We start from the raw sequence: 17857 nt of genomic DNA, 5'->3' as shown, positions 1-17857 counted from the left end.
TGTTAGCATTTGATTTTTGGGATGAAGGTTGACCACTGTCTCATGGTCAACTTGACCTTTTCCTGAAATTTTATTTCACATTTTCAATTTATTTTGGATTTATTTTTGACCTAGTTTGGTTGGTTGACTTTTAATTTGACTTCTGTTTTATTTTAATTAATTCATGTGCCAATTTTTATTATTTTTAAAATCATTTTGGGGGATGATGATCTCTTGAACCCACCTTATTTAGTTTAATTTTTCATAATTTTCTTGATTAATTTACTATTTATTCTTGATTTATTTCTAACCTAGTCTTATTAATTGACTTTTGGTTTGACCTATGTTTTGTTTTAATTAATTCACGTGCCAATTTTCATTATTTTTAATATCTTTTTGGGGGATGATGATGTCCTGACCCCACCTTATTTAGTTTAATTTTTCATAATTTTCTTGATTAATTTACTAATTATTCTTGATTTATTTCTAACCATTCTCATTAATTGACTTTTGGTTTGACCTCTGTTTTATTTTAATTAATTTATGTCCCAATTTTTGTTATTTTTAAAATATTTTTGGGGGATGATGATGTCCTGACCCCAACTTATTTAGTTTAATTTTTCATAATTTTCTTGATTAATTTGCTATTTATTTGTTATTTTTTAAGTTGACTTGAATTTTCAGTTGACGTCTTTATGATCGATGTTTGACTTAGGGATTGCTTATGGAAATTGAAGAGATCTTTTGATCCTCCCTCGTTCATCTCATATGCCATGTATTAGAGGCCTTTTACCTTGATTTTATTTGGTCCTTACCTCATTTCCTGATTAAATTATTCAGTGGACCCTTCGTGTGTATATTTTCATCTGTTTGATTCATCTGTTATCTTTTATACTTGTTTCTCTCATTCATGCTTTCTATTGCTTGATTATTTAACATGTTCATACTCTCATGCGTTGTTTAAATGATCCATTATTTGATTCTTTGGTTTGATTATATATTGTTTATTTATCCGATCTGATTGATAACTGTTGCCTACTTGTATGATGTATGAGGCATATATTCTTATTGTTTGTTTGCCATGAACAATCCCCATTCATAACAAATGTACCCCTCTCCCATAAAGTATATAATATTTATTTCTTTATTTATTTAGTCACCTGTTAATACAAGAATTAAAACTAACATCCGATAACCATTTCAAAATAAGATCAAAAGCTCGACCCAACGTCGAGTAATCATTTTCAAAACTTAACAGAACCACCACGCATTCATCCATCCTCTTGTAAGTCGATTGCCTCAGGCATCGCTATCTACCTGTAAGTCGATTGCCTCCGGCATCGCCATCTACCCTTATCCGTAACTCCTCTCCGCGCTCCATCCGTCGACTCTTGTTCCGTTTAGGTAGCACCCATTAGGTAGAACCCTTTGTATGATAACATAGGTAGAATTCCCTTATTCTCTGCATGCTAACATTAGGTAAATGTTCCCCTTTATTAATCCTAACACATAGGTCCATATTGTATGACAACTCTAGAGCAGAGCTTCCCCACTTTTAGACCTTCCGTGCGTCTCCGATCTTGTGGCATGTCAGTCCGTTCTATTGCAAAGAGGTAACTGCCTAAGACTCGATTCAGCGAGCTTCGACGCCTACTGCTAGGACGTTGAACACACTGCCCACCCTCCTTTGACACAGCTGGTGTCCTCTTTTGTAAGTCCATGTTCAGATGGCAATCCTTAACCCCTAGTTAGCCGAACTACGACAACTCTGATTCTCATGTTCAGATGAGATACGTAGGCACGAGACGCGATGTCTTGCCGAGTTTGACTGACGACTAACAACTAATCCTTGCTTGCTTTCACCCTTGCTGTGATTCTTTTCTCTCGCCCTCTTTGCGATCGAGACCGTCCCTTTCCCTCGCCCTAGTTGCAATCGAGACCCTTGTTCCCATAGTTAGCCGAACTACGTTTTGCTCTAATTCTCATTCCAGATGAGATACGTATGCATAAGACGCGACGTCTTATCGAGCACACTTCTCTTTAACCCATAGGTAGCCGAGCTACGAAGACTCTGATTCTCATACTCAGATGAGATACGTAGGCAGTGGATGCGACATCCTTGCGAGTCATTTTCTTTTAACCTTCCTTTTAGTAAATAGTACTTTAGATATACCTACACCCTTTAGACTAGAACAACACTTATGAAAAGGGCTCCCTAGGAGTACCTAGGATGTTTTGGGTGGTTTAAACCTTCCCATTGCATAACCAACCCCCTTACCCAGATCTCTGACATTTTTACTAGTTTTTGATTCGATAAAACTTTTAGGTTTTTGTTCGGTTTCTAACCATTCCTTTGGATAAATAGAAGTGCGGTGGCGACTCGACTTGTATGGTTTACCTTGGATTTAGTCAATATCTCTAATGGTAACGAATACCCCGCTACAGAAAAGTGGCGACTCTGCTGGGGAATATCATTTGCCTAGTGGGTTTTACCTACTTTTCATATTTGTTGTATTGTATGGTATATTGCTTTGTTACATATTTTTGTGCAATTTGGGATTACTGTGTTGTATGTAATGATTGAATTGTTTGAATATTAATTCCTTGTATGCTTGGTGATCTTCGTGAGATGAGTTCTATACCCGAACTCGAGTGCATTTAGGATAGGAGAATGGCATAGTCTTGTTGACTTGTGTGGAGTTATTCCTTAGCAAGTTGACTTGCAAGCCCATTCACTTGGTGGAGGTTATGTTGGGATCAATAATGTCACACGAGTAGTCGTGGTTAGGCATCACTCTTTCCAATATATGCCTTAGAAGCCAAGGACCTTAGTTTACCATGCCCATCTTGGCCTATTTTTAGGACGTAGTGCGAAGATCGTTCAAGTGTAAGATTTGATACGATTGTTACACGATATTACACTCATAAGAGTCTCTCTTGAGAATATTTTTGGAATACGAGTAGTCGTTTATCCGATAATATCCGAAGGATGGGATGATGACTATGGGAACCTCTTGTAGAACATGATTGTCAAGTTTAACTATAGTACACTCCCTTTGGGTGGTTCTTAACTAAGACTCCATGCTCGCGACTCGCAACAAACCCTTGATTCGTGGTTGATCCGTTCTTGTATATCCTTAATATCAATGGAACTTGGGTGTTGATAAGGTGTAAACCATAATCCACCAAAATGGATGATTGATATTAAGGATGACTTGATCCATCCCATGACCTTTGTGTGGTGTGATTTGCTTGATCCTTGAGTGTGATTGTTGCATCCATGCATTCATGCATTCATGCATTCATACACATCCATATCATCAAAAATGAGAAAACATTCAAGGAACTTAAGAGGTCTATTTACAAATTTTCAGACATGGATAAGCAAATAAGGAATACAAAGAAGTACAGTTTCAGACAACCCGACTTGAAAGAGTTAAGGAGTTTGACATCCTATGTATTAGATCCCTTGGAATTCAAGGCTCGTCATGGGAAGCTTCTGTCGATTTTGGCTACTCAAGTGGATGAAGGTCTAATGAGTGTGTTGGTGCAGTTCTATAATCCCTTGTACCGTTGCTTCACTTTTCCGGATTTCCAGCTTTTGCCCACGCTTGAGGAGTATGCCTATCTTGTGGGCATACCTATCCTAGACCAGTTGCCGTTCAGTGGCTTGGAGAGAGTTCCTTCTTCTCAAGAGATTGTTGATCTGTTATGTATAGATGAATCTATTATTGGTGCTCATATGACTACCAAAGGTGGAATTCAAGGTCTCTCGTGTGATTTCCTCATTGATCAAGCTACTATGTTTGGGAAGGCCATGAGTGAGGACGCCTTTAAGGCCATATTTGTACTTCTCATATATGGGCTAGTGTTATTCCCCAACATCGACAAGTTTGTGGATGTGAACGCTATTAGGATTTTCTCTACTCTTAATCCCGTTCCTACTCTGTTGGGTGACACTTATTTCTCTTTGCATATGAGGAATGCAAAGGGCGGTGGTACCATTGTGTGCTATTTGCCTCTGTTGTACAAGTGGTTTATTTTGCACTTGCCTCAGACGCTCACCTTCAAGGAGAACAAAGGAGGTCTACGGTGGTCCACGAGACTTATGTCTCTCACTAATGATGATATCTTTTGGTACAACCGTGTATATGATGGTGTGCAGATTATCGACTCTTATGGTGAATTCTCCAATGTACCTCTTCTTGGTACATGCAGTGGAATTAACTACAACCCTATTTTGGCACGTCGTCAGCTTGGGTTCCCCCTAAAGGATAAACCCAATAATATTCTGTTAGAGGGTGTGTTCTTTCAGGAGGGTAAAGATCCCCGGGGCTTGAATGGCAGGATGGTCCGCGCTTGGCGCAAGATCCGTAAGAAAGGAAGGAAGGGGCTAGGTCCGAAGAACTGTATCGCTTTGGAACCCTATACCTCTTGGGTTAGGAGGAGAGCTTCTGAGTACCTCATGCCATATGAGTATCCAAGACCCACACCTTTGGTTGTGGCTGGGCCTTCAACCATCCCTAGCCAAGGAGTAGAGGAGTTGAGAGACGAAGACTGTTCGCGTGCTTGGATCCGTGAACGAGAGGAGTTGCTTCAGCAGATCAGAGAGACGGATGCTTTGATAGAGTTCCTTGAGCACCAGGTTATTGATGATCCTGATGATGCATTGACTTCTCTACTTCCTCAGTCTTCCAAGTTTTGGAAGAGGAAGTATGATCGACTCGCCAAAGAGAATGCAGATATGGAGGCAGCCTAAGAGAGGGAGGGGAAGAGGCTTCGTGCAGCTTATCTTCCGGTCTCGAGGGCTTTGGACGATTGCTTATAGGGATCCATAGGATGTTCATTTTCCTTCTCTCTTGTATTGTATTTGGTTACCAAGACTGTACTTCTTTGGCGTAAAAACATTTCCAAATATTAATTGACGTGATATTTCCGTATGTGATAAACGTTTAATATTTCCAAAATTTGCAAATAAGACTCTAAAGTTCCTCTGGTATAAAAATTAAATCATAAGCATTGCATGCATCATGTTTATCTATTCCCAGGGGTTTATATCTTCTTCTTGATTCTAGTCGGGGTTTTCTTACACTGTTTATCTAATATGAGACTGGAGTCAAGGGGTAGAATACCTTTTGAAATTGATAAACATGTCATTGCATTTGCATATTCATTAGCATGTCTTGCATAACAGGTACCGCCGCAGTGTTCTCATCTTGTTTGGTATTCCATTATTAGATTAGCTGACTCAGACATTCACCGATACGGTACCCGAAGGAATCAACAGAGAGCAATGGAAGGTTTATAAGCAAAGCTCGCTGAGATGAGGATTCACATGAATCAGTTCATGGAAGTAGTCCAAGGAGTGGCTCAGGGACAGCAGGAGCTTAGATTGTTGGTACAGAGGGATCCCCCTACTACTCAACCGGAGGTTGTGGCTGATCCTCCAGCTGGAGAGGCTAATGGACCCAATGGACCGGGGAGTATCCCTATCTCACATGTCAACCTTGGTCAACAACCCATCCATGATGATCAGGAGGATCAATTCCCCTGCTTCAGGAGGACTTTGGCATGGGCCATGGTATGGACCCTATGTTTCGGAGACTGGAAGAGAGGTTGAAAGCTGTGGAAGGGAAGAATGCTCTTGGTGTGGATGTTGCTGACTTGGGGTTGGTCCCAGGCGTGAGAGTTCCGCCAAAATTCAAAGTCCCCGTGTTTGATAAGTACAATGGCAACTCTTGCCCGAAGACTCATGTACAAGCTTACTTCTGTAAGATGATCGCGTATTCTGATGATGAGAAGCTGCTCATGTACTTCTTCTAGGACAGCCTAGCTGGGGCATCCTTGGAGTGGTATATGAGGCTGGACAGAGCCCATATTCGCTGCTGGAGAGACTTGGCTGAGGCCTTTGTGAAGCAATATTAGTACAATGCGGATATGGCACCTGACAGGACTCAGCTCCGGAATCTGTCTCTCAAGAGCAACGAGTGCTTCAAAGAGTATGCTCAACGTTGGAGAGAGTTGGCTTCCCGTGTTCAGCCTCCAATGTTGGAAAAAGAGATGGCCAACATGTTTATGAACACACTACCTGGATCTTATTTGGAGCGTCTGGTGGGTTGCAACGCCTCGAATTTTGCTGATGTGGTCTCTATCGGTGAGAGGGTGGAGAACTACTTGAAGACGTGTAAGATCCAAAACGGGGTTGGATCATCTTCGGGGTCAAAGAAGCCATTCTTAGGAGGACAGAAGAGGAGATAAGGGGATGCAAATGCTGTGTCTTCTCATCAGAGCAGGGGTAACCGGAGGAATAACTTTCAGAATTACCATTAACAACCTTATGTTGCAGCAGTGACCATTCCGGCTGCAGCACCAGTGACCATTCCGGCTGCAGCACCAGTGCAACAACAACAACCTCAATGTCAACAAAATAAATACCAACAACAACAGGGTAACATACCTGCTTATCAACAGAGACAGAGGATGTTGGATAGGTGTTTCGACACTCTTCTAATGTCGTATGCCCAGTTGCTTCCCAACCTTCAACATTTGTAACTTGTGCAGTTACGCACTTTGGCTCCTCCCGTTGGCAGGCTTCCAGTGGGTTATGACGCCAATGCTAGGTGTAATTTCCACTCTGGGGCACCTGGCCACACTATTGAGAACTGCAAAGCTTTTAAGCACGTAGTTCAGGACCTTATTGATTCAAAGGCCATTAACTTTGCGCCGGCTCCTAATGTTGTCAACAATCCTATGCCACAGCATGGTAGAGCAAATGTTAACATGGTTGAAGGAGAAGTCAAATTAGTCAAGGAGGTGTTGAAGCTAAAGACTCCACTGTTAGAAATAATAGAATACTTTCTAAAGGCAGATGTTTCCCCCGGCTGTGGGAGCGGTTGTATGGGTTGTGTTGCACAGAGTGGGGGTTGTGTGAAGCTGCAGCAGGGTATCCAGGCCTTGCTTGACGATGGTATCCTCCAAGCTGAAGACTTATCTGCCCAAAGGTCTATTGAAGGGGTTGTTGAGAATGCAGATGTTGATCCTCTCTTTCCTAAAGATGCTGAAGAGTTTACAAATGTTGTTCCTGCTGATTTTGTAATTCCCAATGATGTAATTAATTTTTCTGATGCTGTTGCTGACATTCCAAACATTGTGCTTGATTCTGATGTATTTGTTGAACTTGATTCCGATGTTTCGGATGTGTGTACTTCAACGCCTCAGACCCGACAGGGGCCCATTACTTTCTCCATGCTGGCATCATTCAGTATGGCCAGGTCTCTGTGATCAACAAAGAAGATGGGGATAGTGATTGCGACATTGACAACTGGGTGCGTCCAAGGGTCCCAGGTGAAGTTCTCCGCAATTGGTCTTCTGAAGAGATTATCCAAGTCACTCTTCTTGAAGAGTAATTTTCTTTGTTTGTTCATGCATATCCAAGTCTTACGTTCCGCCCAGGGCGTAATGACTCATTGTAGGGCTCATCTATGTGGATACCTGCATTTTTGTCATAAATAAAGGACGTCTTTTTGCATTCAAATATTTTGTTCACTGTCTTTCTATTTTTGCAGTTTTCAAAAAAATAAAAAAAAAATACATTTGGCAATGTTTTGTTTAGTTTCACTTCTTGTTCACACTCATAAGCACATACCATCACTCATGCAGATGCACGTCATCGGATCCTATTGATAACAGTTCTGCTATGGCTCGCTTCGACTTTGAAAATCCAATCTTTCAAGCTGAAGAAGAGGGTGATGAAGACTGTGAACTCCCTGAAGAACTTGTCAGGTTATTAAAACAGGAGGAAAGGGTCATTCAACCGCATCAAGAGTCTGTTGAAGTGATTAATCTCGGCACCGAGGACGTCAAGAGAGAGATCAAGATAGGGGTTGCTTTGGAAGATAATGTGAAGAAGGGGCTGATTGAATTACTGCAAGAGTATGTTGACATCTTCGCTTGGTCTTATCAGGACATGCCAGGACTTGACACATACATTGTGGTACACCGTTTGCCTCTCAAAGAAGGTTGTCCTCCGGTCAAGCTAAAGCTCAGAAGAACAAGACCAGAGATGGTTGTCAAGATAAAGGAAGAAGTGCAGAAACAGTTGGATGCAGGGTTTCTAGCTGTTACAAATTATCTGTCGTGGGGTGCAAATTTCGTTCCAGTACCTAAGAAGGATGGAAAGGTACGGATGTATGTTGGCTACCGGGATCTGAATAGAGCCAGTCCTAAAGATGATTTCCCATTACCTCACATCGACGTTTTGGTGGATAACACGACTCAGTTCCCGGTATTCTCCTTCATGGATGGATTTTCTGGCTATAATCAAATTAATATGGCACCAGAAGACATGGAGAAGACAACTTTCATAACCCCATGGGGCACCTTCTGCTACAAGGTGATGCCGTTTGGTCTGAAAAATGCTGGGGCAACATATCAACGAGCTATGGTAACTCTTTTCCATGATATGATTCATCATGAAATCGAGGTTTATGTTGATGATATGATTGCCAAATCTCAGACGGAAGAAGAACATCTGGTGAATTTGCAGAAACTGTTTGAGCGTTTGAGGAAATTCAAGTTGAGGCTTAATCCGAACAAGTGTACTTTTGGGGTGAGATCTGGAAAACTGCTGGGTTTTATTGTTAGTGAAAAAGGGATTGAGGTGGATCCAGCCAAAGTGAAAGCGACACAAGAAATGCCTGAGCCAAGAACAGAAAAACAAGTTCGTGGTTTCTTAGGAGGGTTGAACTACATTGCAAGGTTCATCTCTCACCTAACAGCCACGTGTGAGCCAATATTAAAATTGTTGAGAAAAGATCAGGCTATCAGGTGGAATGATGATTGCCAAAGGGCTTTCGAAAAAATAAAAGAGTATTTGCAGAATCCTCCTATCCTTATGCCTCCAGTCCTAGGGAGACCGCTGATTATGTATTTGACAGTACTCGATAATTCCATGGGTTGTGTTCTCGGTCAACACGACGAGACAGGTAGGAAAGAGCATGCCATCTACTACCTGAGTAAAAAAATCACAGATTGCGTGTCGAGATACTCAATGCTTGAAAAGACATGTTGTGCACTTGTATGGGCTGCTAAGCGATTGAGACAATACATGCTGACTCACACGACCTTACTGATCTCCAAAATGGATCCAGTCAAGTATATATTTGAGAAGCCAGCTCTCACCAAAAGGGTTGCTCATTGGAAAATGGTACTGACAGAGTACGACATCCAGTATACATCCGAGAAAGCCATCAAAGGGAGTATTCTGTCAGACTATCTTGCTCAGCAACCGATTGATGATTATGAGCCGATGAAGTTTGATTTTCCGGATGAAGACATCATGTTCCTCAAGATGAAAGACTGTGAAGAGCCAGTTGTTGAGGAGGGACCTGATCCAGATGAAAAGTGGACTTTAATGTTTGATGGGGCCGTCAATGCCAAAGGAAGTGGAATTGGTGTTGTCATTACCACTCCGAAAGGTGCCCACATGCCTTTCACTGCTCGTCTGACTTTTGAATGCACCAATAATGAAGCTGAGTATGAAGCCTGTATCTTGGGTATCGAGCAAGCCATTGACTTGAGAATCAAGACTCTGGACATCTTCGGAGATTCAGCTCTAGTGATCAATCAAGTGAATGGTGATTGGAATACTCTCCAGCCTAATCTGGTCCCCTACAGAGATTACACGAGAAGACTGTTGACTTTCTTCACAACAGTAAAGCTATATCATATACCTCGTGACGAGAAGCAGATGGCAGATGCTCTTGCTACTATATCCTCCATGATCAAGGTGATTCGGTGGAACTATGCTCCCAGGATCGATGTTATACACCTTGATGGGGCCGCGTATGTGTTTGCTGCTGAACTGGTAGTTGATGACAAGCCCTGGTACCACGACATCAAGTGCTTTCTGAAGAATCAAGAGTACCCTGCAGGGGCATCCAACAATGATAGAAAGACTTTGAGAAGATTGGCAGGAAGTTTCTTTTTGAACAAAGACGATGTGCTATATAAGAGGAACTTCGACATGGTTTTGCTCAGATGCGTGGATAGAGACGAAGCGGACATGTTAATGCAGGAAGTTCATGAAGGATCCTTCGGTACTCATGCCGGCGGACATGCAATGGCTAAGAAATTGTTGAGAGCGGGTTATTACTGGATAACCATGGAATCTGATTGTTTCAAATATGCTCGGAAGTGTCATAAATGCCAGATTTATGCTGATAAGGTGCATGTGCCGCCAAATCCTCTGAATGTGATGTCTTCGCCGTGGCCGTTTGCTATGTGGGGCATTGATATGATTGGAAAGATTGAGCCGACTGCTTCCGATGGGCATCGCTTCATCCTTGTTGCCATCGACTATTTCACCAAGTGGGTCGAAGCAGCGTCATTTGCGAAGGTCACCAGACATGTGGTTGCCCGATTCATTAAGAAAGAAATCATTTGTCGTTATGGGATTCCCGAAAGAATCATTACTGATAATGGTTCTAATCTCAATAACAAAATGATGAAGGAGTTGTGCAAGAACTTCAACATTCAACATCACAATTCTTCCCCTTATCGTCCTAAGATGAACGGTGTTGTTGAGGCAGCAAATAAGAACATAAAGAAGATTGTGCAGAAGATGGTCGTTACGTACAGAGATTGGCATGAGATGTTACCCTTCGCTTTGCATGGGTACCGTACTTCAGTACATACATCGACCGGGGCAACCCCTTACTCCCTTGTGTATGGTATGGAAGCAGTCCTACCTATTGAAGTGGAGATTCCTTCCCTAAGAGTCCTGCTGGATGTCAACTTAGATGAAGCTGAATGGATTCAGACAAGGTTCAATGAGTTGAGTCTTATCGAAGAGAAGCGGATGGCAGCCATTTGTCATGGGAAGTTGTATCAAAGTCGGATGAAGAGAGCCTTTGATCAGAAAGTGCGTCCTCGATGCTTCCAAGTCGGAGATTTGGTGTTGAAAAGGATCCTTCCTCCTCAGACAGACCACAGGGGCAAGTGGACTCCTAACTATGATGGACCATATATTGTCACCAAGGTTTTTGATGGTGGAGCCTTAATGCTTGCAACTATGGATGGTGAAGACTTCACTTCCCCTATGAATTCAGACGCAGTTAAAAAATACTTCGCATAAAATAGACCCGCTGGGCAATAAAAAGAACAGTCCAGGCAAAAAATGGGCATCCCGGCGAACCAAGAAAATGAAAAAGGTTCGGGAAAAAGTTAGGGATTAAAAAATGGAAAGATTGTACACCCGATAATTTGAAAACCTGAAAGGGCAACTTAGGCAAAAATGGGTATCCCGGTGGATTGAAAACCCGAAAGGGCGATCCAGGCAAAAGTCAGGGATTAAGCGAATGGCTGCGTTCTGAGTAGTTCTGAATATCATCTCGTGTCGATAACCGAAAACTTCCGAAGGATAGGAAACAGTCCAATCACCTTTTTCAGAAAGCTGGTCATCTGGAGGATCTTGAAGACGAGTGAATCATAGCAGAATTGGAACTCGATAGAAATCCATTTCACATTGCCATTAGATTAATTTCTGTTTTTATCTGTTGTGCAATTACCTCTTTCCAGGGATTGCTTCCTGATGTAAATACCTATTCAAAGACCACTCAATCAATAAAATCATGTTATTCAGTACATCTCTGTGTTCATTTTCATTTTACTGTTTTGTTTGCAAAAAATGACGTCCAAATTTTTGATAAATATTGCATCATGAAACATAAGAGCTTTACAGGTACGTGCTTAATAAACATTGAAAATTGCTGTAAATTTTAAGTGCTTTGGATCGTCTATTCAGAACAGGTACACTCGGGGCATTTCCTTAAGGTCCCCATCAAATGATCGCGGATGTTTTTCCTCAATAGTTGGAATTTGGTATCTTATCCCTGCAGAGCTGGTCCGAGCGTTGGATTCTTTAATCCCTAGCAGGCTCTCACTGTTGTACTTCCCCAAGCATTTGTTTCAGATTATACATTCACCAGTAGAGTCGACAATGTCTGACTGTATATCCCCAGCGGAGTTGACAGTGTCTGACTGTATATCCCCAACGGAGTTGACAGTGCCAGACTGTATCTTCCCAGCAGAAGTGATTGCTCCTCAGAGTTCGATGCCAGATCGATGATCTCGACGCTAGACGCATGGTCTCTTTCCTTGAAGCAGAATCTCGGTACCGTATCGGTGTTTGCTTTCCCCTACTGAGTCGTCTCTCTCGCAGATTATGGTTGCCAGAACCACTGTCGCTTTCCTCAGCAACAAGTTTTCAGTGCCATTCTCTCCCCAGTTAGAGCCTCAGTATTTTGTTATTTGCCAGAACACCGTGTGGCGGGTCATTTCCCCACAGATTTCTTTGTGCTGTGCATCTCCAACAGCCTTGCCAGGGTCCAGAAGATGGTGATCATTTTCCCAGCAGAATTCCTTGCCTCAGCTTGGCGTTCTCTCTAATCAAGCATTTCGCATCCCTGCATGTAGAATCATATTACATTGCATCCTCCCAAATTGCGTAGCATTTCCATTTTCATGGAGCATTACGCCATTGAAAAATTCAAACATACGCATGTAAAGCATAAGGCATTCTCGGTATCCCAAGTGATAAGCCAGAAGTTGTTTCCAGTACTCAGACTGAAGATTGTTCATGACTTATCTTTATTATTCCCAGCAGGGGTCGTTGGCCCACGCGCCGCCTCAATTATCATTTTCCCTATTTTTGCCGATGCTGACAGGCATGAAAGTTTCCGGTATTCAGACCGAAGTGACATTTAGGCCAGTTTTCCGATGTTCAGATCGAAGAAGTTTCCGACATTCAGGTCGATGCAACTTGTGGCATACAGGCCAGTTTTCCGGTATTCAGACTGAAGTGGCATTCATGCCAGTCTTCCGATATTCAGATCGAAGAAGTTTCCGACGTTTAGGTCGATGCAACTTGTGGCATTCAGGCCAATTTTCCAGTATTCAGACCGAAGTGGCATTCAGGCCAGTTTTCCGATGTTCAGATCGAAGAAGTTTCCGACATTCAGGTCGATGCAACTTGTGGCATTCAGGCCAGTTTTTCGGTATTCAGACCGAAGTGGCATTCAGGCCAGTTTTCCGACGTTCAGATCGAAGAAGTTTCCGACATTCAGGTCGACGCAACTTGTGGCATTCATGCCAAGTTTCCGGTATTCAGACCGAAGTGGCATTCAAAGCTATTAGAGTGTTCATATGGATTTAATCAGAAATTAGGGTTTCATGGCTACCTGCAACAGGAAATGTTTGGTTGGAATTAGAGGAGCTCATCCATGTCATGATTAGAAAGGCATCTTGGCCTAGGAAGATTCACAATTATCTCAGAAAGATCCATTGGCAATCAGTGTAATCCGTTCCTGATCATTTTGCCCTAAAACTAGGGTTTGGTATAAAATCAGTTTATTTCTGATTCTTTGGGTGAAACTCTTTTCCATGGCCCTCCATATGTCCACAAGGGTCTACATACAAAAAATCAGCTCTTTATTTGAGCTAGAAGTGCTTCAATTGATCAATGGAATCAGGAATCAGACAGTTTGGGAAAAGTCAACTGTGGGGCCAGAAAAGTCAACTCCTGACATTTTGAGAGTGGAATCTCAAAATCCATGCCTAGGGGATCCTATATGTAAAATTTGATCAAGGTTGGATCATGGATTCATCATTTAATCAGGAATTGGAAAAGTTACTTAATTTGGAAATGGTTGACTTTCCATTTAGGGCAAGTTTTCATGATCGTTGCACTCACTTTAAGCCCATTTTACATCAAGATAAAAGCTCCATTTGAATATTGCTCCAACATGAAAGTTGTTCCTCTTGTTCCAAGCTTTCTAGATATATATAGTTTTCTCCATTTGGATTAGAATTGAGAAAGTTATGCTTAGTCAAAGTGAGACATGTTTTAGGACACTTAGAAAAATTTCTAAGTCCAAAATCTTCAAAATTTGTCAAGACTTCTTGGCCAGTTTTCTTGCACTTCAAGGCATTATTTTAAAATACTTTCTTCACAACAATTGTAACTTGCCATGTCCTCTTTCACATCCTTTTGGAATCATCTCATTTGGATCCATGGTTTAAGAGATACATTCATTTAAAGTGGGCACCATGACTTGATTTTCTAGGCAGATTTTGGGCCTGGCTGGCCCAATCAGATAAGCATGCTGCACAAACCAGTCATGTTTTTTTACCTCTTTTGGCCATGCATTGGACATCCATTCACTTAAGTTTGGCCCAAAATAACAACATTTTACACCCCACTTCACACTTTTATTCTTACGGATAAATCACTTATTAAAAACCCCATGAGAACACCTAATCCACCCTATTTAAGAAGCTGAAACCCTAACCCTAAAGGAGCAATTGGAATTTCGTGGCAAGGAGGCAAAGCTTCATCACATATCCGATTCCATTCCACTTCTATTTTCCATTAGGTAATCATCTCTTCCATGGCCATGTTTTGATATATCTACGCTTGCTTACCATGTTCATCACCATTAATCCTTCCATTTTCATATTTCTTTTTCTTATTTAAAATATTTTCTTCGTCCATAAAATTACCCAAAAATATTTTTCACTTTTCTTAACGTTTTATTTAATTTTATATAATTTTTATTTTCGTATTTTATTTTAATTATTTATTCTAACTGGTCCATTTTAACACACTTTTTTTTATTGATTTTATTTTTATGACTTAAGATTATTGTTAGCATTTGATTATTAGGATGAAGGTTGACCACTGTCTCATGGTCAACCTGACCTTTTCTTGGAATTTTATTTCACATTTTCAATTTATTTTGGATTTATTTTGACCTAGTTTGGTTGGTTGACTTTTAATTTGACTTCTATTTTATTTTAATTAATTCATGTACAAATTTTCATTATTTTTAAAATCATCTTGGGGGATGATGATGTCCTGACCCCACCTTATTTAGTTTAATTTTTCATAATTTTCTTGATTAATTTACTATTTATTCTTGATTTATTTCTAACCTAGTCTTATTAATTGACTTTTGGTTTGACCCATGTTTTGTTTTAATTAATTCACGTGCCAATTTTCATTATTTTTAAAATATTTTTGGGGGATGATGATGTCCTGACCCCACCTTATTTAGTTTAATTTTTCATAATTTTATTGATTAATTTACTATTTATTCTTGATTTATTTCTAACCTAGTCTCATTAATTGACTTTTGGTTTGACCTCTGTTTTATTTTAATTAATTTATGTACCAATTTTTGTTATTTTTAAAATATTTTTGGGGGATGATGATGTCCTGACCCGACCTTATTTAGTTCAATTTTTCATAATTTTCTTGATTAATTTGCTATTTATTTGTTATTTTTTAAGTTGACTTGAATTTTCAGTTGACTTCTTTATGATCGATGTTTGACTTAGGGATTGCTTATGGAAATTGAAGAGATCTTTTGATCCTCCCTCGTTCATCTCATATGCCATGTATTAGAGGCCTTTTACCTTGATTTTATTTGGTCCTTACCTCATTTCCTGATTAAATTATTCAGTGGACCCTTCGTGTGTATATTTTCATCTGTTTGATTCATCTGTTATCTTTTATACTTGTTTCTCTCATTCATGTTTTCTATTGCTTGATTATTTAACATGTTCATACTCCCATGTATTGTTTAAATGCTCCATTATTTGATTCTTTGGTTTGATTATGTATTGTTTATTTATCCGATCTGATTGATAACTGTTGCCTACTTGTATGATGTATGAGACATATATTCTTGTTGTTTGTCTGCCATGAACAATCCCCATTCATAACAAATGTACCCCTCTCCCATAAAGTGTATAATATTTATTTCTTTATTTCTTTAGTCACCTGTTAATACAAGAATTAAAACGAACATCTGATAACCATTTCAAAATAAGATCAAAAGCTCGATCCAACGTCGAGTAATCATTTTCAAAACTTAACAGAACCAGCACGCATTCATCCATCCTCTCGTAAGTCGATTGCCTCAGGCATCTCCATCTACCTGTAAGTCGATTGCCTCCGGCATCGCCATCTACCCTTATCCGTAACTCCTCTCCGCGCTCCATCTGTAACACCCCAATAAAATAAAATAATTATTAAAAATTGAATTAATAGTATATTATTAATTTAATTAAATAATTAGATTATTATTATTGGATTATTTTAATTATTTTGGAATAATAATTATTATTGGAAAATATATAAGTGTGAAATGAGGAAAGAGAATCCCATTCAGTAAAGGAGTGTTTTCACGTGAAAACAGAGAAACTGCAGAGAAGAGGAAAAGGGCAGAGGCAGAGCAAGAGGAAGAAAGTTGGAGAAGAGGAAGAGCTTGAACTCAAAGAATTGCCGGATTATCTCAGGTAAGGGGGGTTTATCGTCGATTAATGGGAATTATGGGATAATATGTAATGGGTAGTGATAAGCCGTCGATTTAACCCTAATTGGGACTGTATATGCTGAAATTGATGTTGGATAAACTGTGTTAAAAACTGTAAATTGAATCGATAATTGTGCGAGTCGTAAATGTTAGACTATGGCACGGATCCCAATTAAAACTTGAAGCGGCACTACCAATTTATGAGACAAATTGGGTTTTTGTAGAAAGGGTTTTAGATGCGGGAGCGGCCGGAAAACCTGATATGCATTAAGCTGACGGAACTTGGAATAACTCAGAAAACCTGAGTCTGCGCGCGAACGGTCGACCATAGAGTCGGCGTGCGCTGACCCGTGGGGCAAGCGCCGACTGTATGCGTCGACGCAAGGCATTTTTTTCGCCGACCCGTGACTTAAGCGTCGACCCTATGCGTCGACGCAAGGGGTGTTTGCGCTGACTCCCTCCAGTTGAGCAGAGCCTTTGCGCCGACCGCGAGCTTTGAGCTGACCCCTATCGTCGACTCAAAAGCCTTCATTCTTTGTTCATGGATGTGCATAATGGTTTTGTCATCATCGAAACTTGATATCGTATGTTGCAGAGTGGAAAAATGGATATGTTAATGTTGTGTACATAATTGAGAGCTGACCTATGTTGGCACATGATGTAATAGGGATTATATCCCGCTGTTGTGAGCCGTATAGGTATTAGTAGAGAGTACTAATACGGTGTTTAATTGACTTACATGATAATGATGTATTGATTGATGTATGATGGCATGCCTAATGATGTGAATGTATATATATTGCCTGTGTTGTGAATGGACTGTTGTATGGCTTAGAGTGTGAGCTTATGTCCGTTGTGAATTGTTGTTGATGCTGCATTGCTAGATGATTAGCGTGTATAGCATAGCCTTTGGGGCTGTAGCTAATTCCCATGGTGAGGAATTAGTGAGTGAACCATTGTGGGTTTGTTGTTGATGTTTGCATGCTAGATGATTAGTGTGCATAGTCTAGCCTTCGGGGCTGTAGCTAATTCCCATGGTGAGGAATTAGTGAGTGAGTCATTAGATCTCAATGAGTGGGACTAGTGAGCTTAGTAGCCGTATCCGGAGGGATCGGTGAGCTTGAACTGTATGTTCAAGAAGAGTCGGTACCGCATTTCATGGAGTCTCATTACATAGTGAATGCATGGCATAGCCTGTGGGGCTGTAGCTAATTCCCATTGTGAGGAATTAGTGAGTAAATCGTTGTGTTGTGTTGTGATGTTGAATATGGTTTGAAAATTTTACATATGATATATATTATTGTTGAGTATGATGTTGGAGTTAATACTGCCGTTATTGAGGGTGTAGTCTGGTTAGGGTGAATTGTTGCGTTATTTACTTAACATTACATAATGTTGTATAATGCCTATTACATTGATTGAGGAACTCACCCTTACAACTATTTTTCAGGTAACGAGCAGTGAGTTGAGTAGAAGCTAGTGCTGTGGAGTCTAGTGTCGTC

Source organism: Lathyrus oleraceus, chromosome 3 (assembly GCF_024323335.1).
Source record: "Lathyrus oleraceus cultivar Zhongwan6 chromosome 3, CAAS_Psat_ZW6_1.0, whole genome shotgun sequence".
NCBI lineage: Eukaryota > Viridiplantae > Streptophyta > Magnoliopsida > Fabales > Fabaceae > Lathyrus > Lathyrus oleraceus.
The sequence above is the reverse complement of the archived record's forward strand: the minus strand, read 5'-3'. Positions refer to the sequence as shown.